Source organism: Nicotiana tomentosiformis, chromosome 10 (genome assembly GCF_000390325.3).
Source record: "Nicotiana tomentosiformis chromosome 10, ASM39032v3, whole genome shotgun sequence".
NCBI classification, from domain to species: domain Eukaryota; kingdom Viridiplantae; phylum Streptophyta; class Magnoliopsida; order Solanales; family Solanaceae; genus Nicotiana; species Nicotiana tomentosiformis.
The window spans coordinates 19,737,636-19,748,883 of NC_090821.1; the positions used below are offsets into that span (position 1 = coordinate 19,737,636).

General features: G+C 40.2%; 1 non-coding gene across 1 annotated transcript; it reads left to right on the forward strand.

Annotated features, from left to right (window-relative positions):
* The first annotated feature begins 5,920 nt into the window (after positions 1–5,920).
* On the forward strand, positions 5,921–6,027 carry LOC117278647 (small nucleolar RNA R71). The gene has a single exon (XR_004509000.1). It is a non-coding gene; the product is annotated as a small nucleolar RNA R71 (small nucleolar RNA).
* The last annotated feature ends 5,221 nt before the right edge of the window (positions 6,028–11,248 follow it).

Consider the following 11,248-nt stretch of genomic DNA (forward strand, 5'->3'; position numbering starts at 1 on the left):
TGAACATCTTAGGTATATTCTAATTATATAGCATTATATTTTAATTGCTTACGAATTGTGAAACTTTATTGTATTACTTTAATATAGCTAAATTTTCAATAAACATGTATTTATTGTATTTATTGACAAGCTAAATCATTCTTGTATTATAAATACGGTGAGGGTGGACGAAAGTGAAATTTATGCCAAAATGAATACTGTGCTCATGATGCCTCAGCCCATTACTTAATGAGAAGGATAGCAGCAAAATTTGATAGATTAATGAGTTCACGGAAACACACTTTGCTGAGAAAATACGCTATTTACATAAGTGAAATATAGTTTTAAGCAAAAAAATTAATATACTCCACATACTAAAAGGGGGAAATGAATCCACTTGAAACAAGATTGAACTATGGAGCAGTCGTCAAGTGGCTCTTTCTCTTTTAAGCCTCAAGATCACGAATCCAAAACCTTAAATTACAGAATGCAACTATTAGCATCATCCTCCGATCCTCTCTCATAACCATTCTACCAACTTAATGTGATAGACCACATTGCCTAGCGACCTTAGCTTCTTGGTTGGCAGCAGCTCACCAGACGCTAAAGCGTGGCCGAGGGGATCGGGAGTGATAGATTTTGGCAATGGCCAATGTGAGGCGAAGGATATCTCCTATGGAAATAACTGTAGAAACAGTTATTCCCTGTGAACTTCCAATTCCCAAGTTTCTCTTTTTGCTTTTCAGTAGCCAAGATTCTGGAGAATAACATCCATTATTGTAATTCCTTTAAGATATGTTCCAAATGCATTACAGACATTGTAAAGATATGCATTGGATATTTTATTTTATTTTTTAAAGAATTCAAATTCTGTTGTTTTGACCCTCAACCCCTCAATTTTAGTTTAAAATTGTATACGGGTAAAACCGAGCCTGCTGCATGACTCGACTCCCCGGTGAGCCAAACGAAGCAGGAACGTGACCGTAATGTATCAGAATCAGAGCGAAGAACCCCTCGTATTGAGGTTCGGGCAAAACACCTGCCCTCGGGGATATCAGGGCCATATCCACGAGGTCCAATTTGAGGATTGAGACTTCAGAGAGCATTGCCAAGCAACTGCACACGACTAACAAAGGGCCGTGATGTACGTGCCTAACCGGATATCACAGCGTGAATTTTGGCTCGTATTGACAGAAAATCAGTGATCAGCGAAACAGAAGATTTTTACCTTTTTTAGAATTGTACTTAGGATAAAACTCTCATACTATATAAAGAGGAAAACTTACTAATCATAGGACACATTATAACACGCATATTAAGGTAATATACTCTTATTCTCTTTGTTATTCAAAGTTCTTACTTTTGTTCATCATTTCTTCATTAGTGTGAGCTCGGGATCGAAGGCAGGCATCTCATTAAGACGTTATTGAGTCCGGGATCACTCTCCTTATCATTTGTATTGAATGACGAGCGCAAAATACCACTTTAATTATGCTCGCTAGTCAAAGATAGTATAGTATAATATCGTATCCACAGGGAATGGAGTTAAACAGTATTTTCGTAGTTTCTAGCTCAATTGCTATTCAGGAGAATCAACAGTTGAGATTTATGTGATTAAAACTACGATTAACTAAAAATCTAAAGCTATTGACTAATGACAATCGCAACAAAGGTAAGCAAGGAAGTTATCAATAGGAGAAATTAGGGGTTGATTGGATAGGTGCAGGATAATTGTTTGGGATCTAACTCTAGATAATTTACTTCTAATGTTTAAGTGAGTCTCTCGAATTCACTCAATTATCAGTTCAACCGTTCAGCAAAAAGTCCTCTCTCGATTAAGTTTTAACCTCACAAGATGAATCAATTTAAGCACGTGAAGATATGCATGAATGCGTAGTGGATCGATCTTTAGGAGAGTCTCTTTCGATTATCCTCCTAACTAGGTTTAATCAACAATTCAGCTAGCCTCTTTCGATTACTAAGAAGAATTAATGAACTCAACCAACAATCTCTCGATTACATGAACAAGTGAATATAGATGCAACAGTTAAATCATCCAAAATGATTCAATACATAAAACTAGAGTTATAATCTACAAACAATCATCAAAATACCAAATCCATCAAACCCTAAAGAGAACTACTTCATAGGTATGGAGTAATTCATCACAAATATGTTTAAAGTAAAGAAAAACATAAAACGATCCAAACTCGGGTCTTGAGTGAGGATTGAATGATGAACTCCTTGTGCTTTTGCTTATCCAACTCCTCCTTAGCCTCCCTAGGTCTCCAATGTGTCAAAAGTCCAGAAAATAATATTTTTTCATGTATTTATACCAAGTAGGGTCGGGCCCAGATGAAATCACCTTCTCCTAGTCGAAATAGGATTTTCACTTTGTAAAAATTGCGCAGGCGTGCCACATGGGGTGAAGTGCCATGCAGGGAATTAGTGTATAAATCCAGAGAGTTGAAATCTATCAGGCAGCAGGAAAATACACATGCACGGTGCCCCACGCGCCACGGCTGTGGGCTTTTCTCAGAGTACGGAATTTTCCCTGCTTTTTGATATCCAGATGTAATTTTCGACCCCCGAACGCGATCCCGGCTTAATCCCTTGGGCTTTTACTCAGACTTCAAAGTTTCAAATCACCCGAATTCATTCCACAACATCTACATAGCTTGGAATCACTCCTACAAGGCATAAAACACACGATAAGTGCAAAACACTATCAATTCAAGCTTAAAACAAATAAAGTACAGTAAATTGAAGTGCAATAAGCGACTAAAACACGAGATTATAGCATACCTTTAACGCCTCACACTTAAACCATTGCTCGTCCTCGAGAAATCAAACTACACTTCATAAAGACACGACCTTTTTAAACAGCTCTCCTAACTCATCATACCAAGAATATTTAAAACAGATTAAGTACAATACGGTAACATCGTAGCCTCAAGATTTAACTCACAAGAATTATGCATTATTTATAACCCGCTCACCTACTCTAACATAGAGGTCAACGACATTACCTTCCTTCGTGAATCAAGTGCCCTCACACCACAATAGAGAGTAGTTCCACACACCATGCAATTTAAGAACAATTAGGAACTTAAGATAGAAAGAATTCACTCACTCTCAGAAATAACATTCATATGCCACAAAAGACGTACCATAAGCTTGCCCGTAGTGTACTACTCTATTAATTGAGCTCATTCAGTCAAGGATCAAGTAGGACTTTTATTGGTAGTAATGTAGGCTGCGGGATGGGTAGGATACATTTGGATATAAGAGTGACTATACCTCCCTAAGCACTTTAATACATACAATTAACTATTCAAAACCCCACACTTATGTCGAAGAAACACTCCACCTTCACATCAATATACATTAATTCCCTAATTCTTTAAGCACAATTGCATCAAGAGTCCACTATCAAGGAATATTTTTCACAATTATACACTTATTTGTTTTCTTTCTTTTTCTTATTCAATTCAAGTGGCTCTTACTTTTTCAAAATAGTGCACTTTTCTCCTTATTTCATTAGTTCCACTCAAAAGCCAAACCAACCACCCCACACTACAACTTTTACAAAGTTCATTACACAAAACCTCACTCACACATGGAACATAACTCACTCAGGATCGGAATCATCAAGACACTCTAGTAAAAGAAGTTAAGTAAAGTTAAGATCATACAATTTAAGGTACTTATACAAGAGTCAAAAACTGAGCCTAAGCGTCACAACTAAAGCACTCATTATTCTCAAGGCATAATAAAGTTAAGAGATATTGCTTTCATTTCAAATCATAGCACAAGGTTTTCTACTACTAACAAAAATAAAAACTAAATACACCCGGTTTAAACAAAATCCTTGGAAAAAGAACCGCGGCACAAAGAAAAACTAAGGAGGAATTATTACAATACCTAACAAAAGAAAATCATTTTGTCTTTTTCTTTTGACTTTAATCCCTCAAGAAACCCATCGAATGATATCCATCGTCGGGAAAAATTGAAAATTTTAAAAATTTTATATTTTTTTCCATTTTTTAAATCTCTAACTACTAAAACTAACAAATATACATACAACATACAACATATCCCCCCATATACCCCACCCCACACTTTAATTTGTGGCACGTCCCCATGACACACAATTAAAAAATATAAGGTAAAGAAAACTTCCCTGAATATCTAGTCGGGGTCTGAGTCGAAGTCGGGATCCATTCCTCGCCTTTGAACTAACGCGCACATCCATGCTGACAGCTTCTTCTCAGCCTTCTTGGGGTGCACCCCACACTTATCTTTCTCACTCAATGCAGCCTTCTCTTTTGAGCCCTTCACTTTTCACTCAACACTTGCAGCTGGCTTCTCCTTTTTCACCCCCGTTTCTACATTAATCTCGAAAGTTATAGTCTCCTTACCCACTCTAAGCATGAGCTTTCTCTCATGTATATCTAGTATAGCTCTACCCGTTACTAAGAATGGTCTTCCTAGGATGAGGGGAACCTCCTTGTTCTCCTCCATATTCACCACTATAAAGTCTATAGGAAATACAAACTTATCTACCCGAACTAACATATCTTCCACTATCCCCTCAGGTATTAAAGTTGTTTGGTCTGCCAGCTGCAACGATATTGGCACCGACCGTATCTCTCCAATCTCCTTCTCCAGTTTCCTGTAAATCGATAGAGACATTACGTTAATTGAGGCACCATAATCATATAAAGATTTATCAAAATTAATAGAGCCTAACGAGCAAGGTATAGTAAAACTCCGTGGATCTCCACACTTTTGTAGGAGTTTGTTTTGCAATATCGCGCTGCAATGCTTTGTGAGCTTGACCAGTGAGGTCTCTTCTATCTTACTCTTCTTTGTTAGGATCTCCTTCAAGTATTTGGCATAAGCTGGCATTTGGGAGAGCACTTCTGTGAATGGAAAATTTACATTAACCTATTTCAGCATATCCAGAAATCTCTCAAATTGCTTGTCCAACTTTTCTCTATATAGCTTCTAAGGAAAAGGTAGAGCAGGCATATGCTCACTCTTATTAGATTCATCCCTTCGCGAAGTTTCCTCCTTCTTTTTGTCAGCTCCTTTCTCACCTTTCTTCTTCTTATCAACCTAACTTTTCAGCTGCTCCCTACTTTCTTTTTCAAGTACCACCTCTTTTTGGATTGGAGTGGTATCTTTCAACACTTGCCCACTTCTCAAGGTCACATCATTCACTGTTTCTTTGGGATTTCTCTCAGTATCAACGGGGAGAGTTCCTAGAATCCTCTCAGGCAATAGAGTGGCTAGCTTCCCAATCTGTCTTTCCAAGTTTCAAAAACCAGTACCTATTTCTTTGATAGCTGTTCCATGTTCCTGTATAGCTGCACTAAGAGTTTCAAGCCTCTCATCTGTCTTGATAATAAAAGCCTTCATTAGATCCTCTAGATCAGGCTGAATGGGCTGTTGAGGCTGAAATTGGTGCCTCTGCTGATTTTGGTATGCTAGAGCTCCTTGTCCCTGGGGTCTAGAGTTGTTTTGTTGCCAAGCATTCGCAGTACCTCCAGTTTAACTCCATGAAAAACCAGGGTGCCTCTAACCCATTGCATTGAAATTGTAGTTTCCCACAACATTCACTTCCTCAATTGAGGCTTGACACTTATGAGTAGGGTGTCCTCTTCCACATATATCACAAGATGCGTGACGCTCACTCTGTATCGAGGCTAAGGTCAGCTTCCTTATCTCTTTGGCCATAGCATCGAGTTGTGCCTGCACAGATGTGTTAGCATCAACCTAGTGAACACCAGTTGATCTTCTTCTTTCTGCACTCTCAGAGGACCACTGATTTGCATCTTCATATAACTCATCAAGAATTGTGACTATCCATCCCAATGTTCTACGTGAGGCCGGTGTCAATCCATCCCAAAAGTCCTGGAGTTGCATCCAGAGTTCAATTCCGCTATGTTGACACTTTTGAACAATCTCCTTAAACCTCTCCCATTCTTCAAAAACAGTTTCATTATCTTTTTGACAGAAGTTATGGATTTCTCTTCTAAACTTTCTCGTTTTAGCTGAGGAGAAATATTTATCAAGAAACTTTCTGGTCATCTCCTCCCAAGTTCTAATTGATCCATTGGGCAAGCTCTGAAGCCACTGCTTAGCATCATCTTTGAGTGTGAAGGGGAATGCCCTTAAGTACACTGCATCTTGTGACACACCATTGTATTGAAATGTGTTCATAATCTCCTTGAAGCCCATTTAGATGTGTGTTTGGAACTTCGTTTGGCTTCTTTCTGAATACACAGGAGTTCTAAAAAGTTTGAAGCAACCCCTGCTTTAATTCAAAGTTGTTTGCTGTAATTGGGGGTGCTCTCACACTTGATAAACCTTAATTGTAGACTGGTCTAGCATAATCGCCAAGTGGTTTCCTAGGCATGGGAGCTATATTTCCGAACTGGTCTACACCAAAGGGATGATTTTGAGCAATACTACAACCCCTCTCTTCTTCGTAGATAAGATGTGCATCTTTAATAGCTGCTTCCTCAGCATCCCGTGTAGCTTGTTCTCTTCGTTGGGCTACTTCTCTCTCAGCCAAATCCACATTATCTTCACTATTTCCAGCCATATCTTTGGTTGAGGATTGCTCAACCTTTTCTAACGTCTCGGTGAGATTTCTTTCCTTTCTCAGTTGTCGCAATTACTTTTCTATCTCAGGTTCGTATGGTATCACTTTCTTCGAGAAGTTCTAGTCATGCACCACTCTGAACCTGTAACCTGCGCACAGTCAAAGAACAACAAACGTAAAAAGAGAAAAATAAAATAAAATAAAAAGAAAAGCATTCCATCCCGTCACACGGGTGACCCGAGTTCGGTCCCCGGTAAAAACGCCAAAATTTGACGAGCGCAACACACCACTTTAATTATTCTCGCTAGTTAAAGATAGTATAGTATAATATCGTATCCGCAGGGATTTGTGTTAAACAGTATTTTCGTAGTTTCTAGCTCGATTGCTATTCAGGAGAATAAACAGTTGAGATTTATGTGATTAAAACTACAATTAACTAAGAATCTAAAGCTATTGACTAATGACAATCACAACAAAGGTAAGCAAGAAAGTTATCAATAGGAGAAAATATGGGTTGATTGGATAGGTGCAAGATAATTATTTGGGATCTAACTCTAGATAATTCACTTCTAATATTTAAGTGAGTCTCTCGAATTTACCCAATTATCAGTTAAACCGTTCAGCAAAAACTCCTTTCTCGATTAAGTTTTAACCTCACAAGATGAACCAATTTAAGCACGTAAAGATATGCAAGAATACGTAGTGGATTGGTCTTTAGGAGAGTCTCTTTCGATTATCCTCCTAACTAGGTTTAATCAACAATTTAGCTAGCCTCTTTCGATTACTAAGAAGAATTAATAATCTCAACCAACAATATAATGCAAAGATATCACAAGTTATGCCTCTCTCGATTACATGAACAAGTGAATATAGATGCAACAGTTAAATCATCCAAAACGATTCAATACATAAAACTAGTGTTATAATCCACAAACAATCATCAAAACACCAAATCCATCAAACCCTAAAGAGAACTACTCCATAGATATGGAGTAATTCATCACAAATATGTTTAAAGTAAATGAAAACATAAAACGATCCAAATTCGGGTCTTGAGTGAGGATTGAGATGAACTCCTTGTGCTTTTGCTTCTCCAACTCCTCCTTAGCCTCCCTAGGTCTCCAATGTGTCAAAAGTTCAGAAAATAACATTTTTTCATGTATTTATACCAAGTAGGGTCGGGCCCAGACGAAATCACCTTCTCCTAGTCGATATAGGATTTTCACTCTGTAAAAATTGCATAGGCGCGCCGCATGGGGCGATGCGCCATGCAGCAAATTAATGGGGAAATCCAGAGAGTTGAAATCTATTAGGCAGCAGGAAGATACACATGCGCGGCGCCCCACACGCTGCGGTTGTGGGCTTTTCTCAGAGTACGGAATTTTCCCTGTTTTTTGATATCCAGATGTTGTTTTCGACTGCCGAACGTGATCCCGGCTTAATCCCTTGGGCTTTTACTCAGACTTTAAAGCTCCAAATAACTTGAATTTTTTCCACAACATCTACATAGCTCGAAATCACTCCTACAAGGCTTAAACACACGATAAGTGCAAAACACTATCAATTCAAGCTCCAAACGAATGAAGTGCAGTAAATTGAAGTACAATAAGCGACTAAAACACGAGATTATAGCCTACCACCATTGAATTAATCTGCATATCCTTAAAACCACATATAAATTTAATTGTTATCCATTTTTAGGGTACACAGTTTGGCGCCCACCGTGGGACTAAGGATAATTGTGGCAATTTGATACGAATTTTCATAACGCACTCTATTTTACACTTGTTCTCTGAGCTTCTAATTTCAGGTAAAATTAAAAATGTCAAACTCCTAATCTGCCCATTTGAACGTTGATGCTGAGTGTGGCCACCATGGCGAGAACAACAAGTGGCGCCCAGCAACGAGGTGCTCCCTGCTGACCCCAACGGAGTCCCAGTCGTGGATCCGATCGATGCTAACTCACACGTGGCTATCGAAGAAAACTTGCCTACCGACCCCAAAAACAACATTCGCGGGTGAGCCCGATCGATAGCCCGGAGTACACACGATGGCAAAGGTGATGGGATCAACTTGCAGGTGATCTTTGAAATGTTACAGGATCAATAAGCAGCAATAGCCAAGTTGCAAAACCAAAGCCGTGCCCCCAGTAGAGTTGAGCCCGAACCATCCCATGAAAATACTCACAGAAATGAACCGTCCACAGAAAGGCCGAGTGAAGCTGAACTCGGGACCAACCCCGAGATAATAAAAATTCTCGAGGAATTTACAAAACAGGTGGCATCGGGAGAAAAGAAAATCGAAGCCAACGACAAAAAAATGGATACCTATAACTCCAGGATTGATCAAATCCCAGGAGCACCACCAATACTGAAGGGCCTGGATTCCAAGAAATTTATCCCAAACCTTTTCCCTCCGAGCGCAGCTCCGAAGCTAATCCCAAAGAAGTTTCGTATGCCGGAAGTTCCTAAGTATAATGAAACAACTGATCCAAATGAACATGTGACCTCCTACACGTGCTCTATCAAGGGAAACGACTTGGAAGATGACGAAATCGAATCCGTTTTGATGAAAAAGTTTGGAGAAACCTTGTCAAAGGGAGCCATGATATGGTATCACAACTTACCCCCTAATTCTATTGACTCGTTTGCTATGCTTGCAGATGCCTTTGTAAAGGCGCACGCCGGGGCCATCAAGGTCGAGACTAGGAAGTCAAACCTTTTCAAAGTAAAACAAAGGGATAACGAGATGCTCAGGGAATTCGTGTCGAGGTTTCAAATGGAACAGACGGATCTGCCTCCGGTAGCGGACGATTAGGCCGTTCAGGCATTCACCCAAGGACTTAACCCCCAAAGCTCATTGGCTTCACAGTAGTTGAAACAAAATTTGATAGAATACCCGACGGTAACTTGGACCTACGTCCATAACAGGTACCAATCAAAAATCAGGGTCGAAGATGATCAGCTCGGGGCCCCTTCCGGATCTATTTATCCCGTCAGAATTAGTGACAGATCCAAAAGAGCCGTCGATCATGAACCAAGATCAAACAGAGATCGGTATCAACCATACAATGGAGATCGAAGGGGTAATGGGTCCGGACGCAACCCTGCGAGGAGTGTAAAAAGGAACGATCAAGGCCACAATAGTCGGGGACTTATGAGTAAGAACAGTTTCGATAGGCCACTCGGGGCCTAGGAGGCACCGAGATTATCGGAATACAACTTCAGTGTCGACGCTGCCAGCATCATGTCCACCATCGAACGCATCAAAGATACCAAATGGCCTCGACCATTGCAGTCTGATCCTGCCCAAAGTACCCCAACCTAATGTGTAAGTATCATGGCACTCACGGCCACAGAACCGACGATTGCCGACAATTAAGAGAAGAAGTAGCCTAGTTATTCAATAAACCTCCGAGAATTTCTGAGTGATCGAACCAAAAATTACTTCAGGAATAGGGACTGCAACAAGCTGACCAAGCAAGAGGAACCTCAGCATGTCATTAACATGATCATTGAAGGAGTTGACGTCCCCCAAGGGTCGAAGCTAAAGCACACTAAGGTGTCCATTACAAGGGAAAAACAGACTCGAGATTATGTACCGGAGGGAACCGTATCTTTCAATGACGAGGATGCTGAACGCATCGTGCAACCACATAATAATGCACTTGTAATATCTGTACTCATAAATAAATCTCGAGTTAAGCGTGTGTTTATTGATCCAGGTAGCTCGGCCAATATCACCAGATCGAGGGTCGTGGAACAGTTGGGTCTACAAGACCGAATAGTGCCTGTAGTTCGAGTTTTAAACAAATTTAACATGGCATGCGAAACTACTAAAGGGGCGATAACCCTGCCGGTAAACACCGCCAGAACTATTCAGGAAACAAAGTTCTATGTGATTGAATGATATATGAGATACAATGCTCTATTCGGAAGGCCATGGATTCACAACATGAGGGCATTACCCTCGACACTACACCGCGCATTAAAATTCCCCACACCGGGAGGAATCAAGATAGTTTACGGAGAACATCCGGCCATAAAATAAATGTTCGCGGTCGATGAGTTGACCCCGATGTCCGCACTCTCGACATCAAAGAACCCAAGTTCGGTTACGAAGAAAGAAACCAAATAGAAATCATTGACATAGGCCTCGACCGAACCAGAGAAGCAGGAGACAGGCGAGGATAATGATTACGGAGTCCCTAGGTCGTTCATAGCCCCTGTCGATTCTGATGCCACTAAGTAAATGGTTGAGGAGCTGGAGAAAGATATATTGATTGAGTACTTGCCCAATCGGAAGGTATACCTAGGCACGGGGCTAACTCCCGAGCTCAGAAAAAAACTCATTAAATTCCTTATAGCTAACCTAGATTGTTTCGCTTGATCCTATCTTGATATGACAGGGATCCCGCCAGAAATAACTACTCACAAGCTGAGCTTGGATCTGAAGTTCCACTCGGTTAAACAGAAGAGGAGGTCGCAGTCTAAAGTCAGGCATGCATTCATCAAAGACGAGGTATCCAAACTCCTTAAAATAGGCTCCATTCGGGAAGTTAAGTATCCGAATTGGTTAGCTAACGTATTGGTACTGCCTAAAAGGGGAAATAAATTAAGAATGTATGTAGATTACAAAGAATTGAACAAGGCATGC